The sequence below is a fragment of the Myotis brandtii genome, unplaced genomic scaffold (genome assembly GCF_000412655.1).
Source record: "Myotis brandtii unplaced genomic scaffold, ASM41265v1 scaffold6, whole genome shotgun sequence".
Taxonomy (NCBI): Eukaryota; Metazoa; Chordata; class Mammalia; order Chiroptera; family Vespertilionidae; genus Myotis; species Myotis brandtii.
In genome coordinates, this window is record NW_005370271.1 from 3,910,825 (window position 1) to 3,913,945 (window position 3,121).

Consider the following 3,121-nt stretch of genomic DNA (forward strand, 5'->3'; position numbering starts at 1 on the left):
TTGTTGACAACGGGTCCCCGCCGAGGTGTGAGGCTCTGGCCATGGGAAGGCCTGGCCCCTCAGACTTGCCCCAAACACCCCTCCTCCAGGCTCCTGCCCAGGCCAGGCCTCCCCGCCCCACTGCATGCCAGGCTCCAGCTCTCTCAGGCCAGGCTGAAATGTCACCTCACCTCTGCTTCCCTCGGCCCCTGGCCCATGGCTCTCAGTGTGTGCCTCACTGCTCCCCCCGCCCCAGCCCAGCCCAGGTGTCACCTTGCAGCCTTGCAGGAGGAGCTGGAGCTGAGGCTGACTCTGTGGCCTGGATGCTGCTGCCCCCGCTGCCCCGGGCCCAGTCCACTGCCAGCCCCCCAGGGAAGAGAGCTGCTGACAGGTCAGATGCTGGCGGGGCCAAGTGGCAGCGTCCAGGGTGGGTCTGTTCTCGTTCTTGCCGCTTCCTTCCCTTGTGGGGTACACAGGCCCCGGGCAGGCCTTGCCCCGGGGCTACACTGCCAGTCTGCTCCCCTTTTGTGAGCAGCTGGGTGGAGGGCAGACCCACCTGATCCAGGCCCGCTCGCCTTCCCTCTCCTCGGCACCTCGTGTTGGCAGAGGCCTCAGTGGGCTGGGCCCTTCCTCTATGCTCTTGTCTTCGGCTCATCAGCTGCCCCTCGAAGAGGCAGGCAACTGGCAGGACAGGCACATCTCGCCCCCAGTCCATTGTGCCAAAGAGTGGCACCAGCCCAGCCGGTGTGGCTCAGTGGTGGAGCATCGACCTATGAACCAGGAGGTCACAGTTCAATTCCCGGTCAGGGCACATGCCCTGGTTGCGGTCTCCATTCCTAGTGTGGGGAGTGCAGGGGCAGACGATCCATGATTTCTTTTTTCTTTTTTTTAAATATATTTTATTGATTCTTTACAGAGAGGAAGGGAGAGAGATAGAGAGTTAGAAACATCGATGAGAGAGAAACATCGATCAGCTGCCTCCTGCACATCTCCCACTGGGGATGTGCCCGCAACCCAGGTACATGCCCTTGACCGGAATCGAACCTGGGACCTTTCAGTCCGCAGGCCGACGCTCTATCCACTGAGCCAAACCGGTTTCGGCCGATCCATGATTTCTTATCACTGATATTTCTTTCTCTCTCCCTCTCCCTTCCTCTCTGAAATCAATAAAAACGCATCAGATCCCTTCTCGATTCCCAATTATTCCTAACACAGAAACCCCTTTGCTGTCGTTTCTACTTGTATCGAGGGGCTCTCGTCACTGTCCGCACGACTGTCATTGAGTTCTGAGAGCCCTCAGTGGCCTAACTGCGTGTCCTGTGGGTGGGCTTGGTGCCTTGGCTGAGCCTGGACTCCCGTGTTTGGTCCCACGGGCTGTCCTGGGAATGCGGTGAGTCCTGCAGGCCTTCTCCATTTTGCTCTTGCCGGTCCCCACCGTGCTAACCTCCCTCCCCCCACTGCCCTGGGACACCCCCCGCCCCCATCCTCCTTCCTGCCTCAATCCACAGCCCTCTGCCCCCAGCAGGTCCTCCCAGCCTCGGCACGTGTCTCTCAGGGCCTAGTGAGCCACGGGGCCCAGCTGCCAGCCTCCATCCCGGGTGGTGCGGGGAGAGGACCTGAATGTAGGAGAGCTAATGGGAGCAGTGTGGGCCCGGGGGCCCAGGGGCGGAGCCCCGAGATGCACCTGGACCAGGAGGTTCTGGGGCAGAGAGGATGTCGGCCCGAGAGCTGCAGGCGTGGAGATGGGCCACTGGTGGGCTGTGACGGGGAGGGACACCCCAGCCCTGTCCTCCGCATCCCATCCCACCAGCGGGGCCCTTAGCTGAATCCACTGGCAATGTGGAGGGAGGACACCGCAGGGCCCAGAGCCAGGCAAAGACCCAACGGGGCGGGGAGGGGCAGATGAAACAAAAGCTAACATCTCCTGCCTCAGAGCCCTCCACCCTGTCAGGCAGGGACCTGGGTCACCCCGCATCTCCTTGGACTTCCTCTTGATCTGTCCCCCCTGATACCCAACCCAAGACCAGGGTTCAAGGGGGTGAAGTCTGCCGGCCTCTCCCTACTCCACGGGCCGCCTCCGGGAGGTCCCTCAGCTGGCAGCCCCTCTCCAGAGTCTGACACCGAGGCTGCTGCCCTGGCCCCCCCACTGCCCCTCGTTTCCTCTCCCTGAGGGGCCCCTCCCCACGGCCCCCAGGGGCCTCTCTTTCCTCCTGCCTGTGGCAGGCAGAGTCCCCAAGCTTGGCCAGCCAGGACACTGAGCGAGGCAGCCACACGGAGGGCTCCCAGTCCACCACGGCCAGCGTGTCCCCGGGCAGTTAGGCGTGTCCCTCCCCACCCACTGGTGACGCCAGGAGCCAGGTGTGCCAGGAAGCACAGTGGGCAAGGCCGCCCTCTGCTCGGTGGGAATGAGGCCCGAGCCACTGGACGGGAGCTTTCATGTCTGTGGTTATTTTAGCCTCAAAAAAGTGAAATTCCCCACTGCTGACCCCACTTGACGCTGTCCCCTTCAGGCTCGCCTCCCCCAGACCTGGATGGGGTGCTCGGTGCGGGCTGGAGACCCACAGGGCCAGGCAGGGTGCCACCCGGAAGTGGGCCCGGTGGGAGGCGGGACGGTAGGCTGTCACTCCACAGGCCTCTGACCATGCCCTGCACGGGTGTGTGTGTGTGTGTGTGTGTGTGTGTGTGAGTAGGCTGTCACTCCGCAGGCCTCTGACCATGCCCTGCACCTGGGGGCTCTGTGTTGGCAGAACTTAGGATTTTTCAATCATTTCATACGAGACCCCCCACTTTTAAGTGTTAGTTATTCATTTTAAGACATGTTTAAAGCAGCCGGAGCCAATCATCGTGAGGAGAGAGATGGGGTCGGAGGCAGGCTGGTGCTCTAGGTTGGGGAAGTCGAGGCTTTGTGGGGGGCTGCACCCCTCGGAGCAGTCCAGCCCTGTGTGGGCTTGAGCTCACAGCCGGAGCGGAGGCTCTGGAGGAGCCTGCCCCGCACAGAGTCCCACGCTGGGGCCACGACAGAAGACAGAAAACGCGCGTGGGAAGGGGGCCCACGCCACTCCGGCTGGCGCTGTGGCCTGGCGGGAGGAGGCCCCCTTCTGTGGGTGCCAGAGCGCACCCGCCCCCCAGTCCTCAGCTGCCT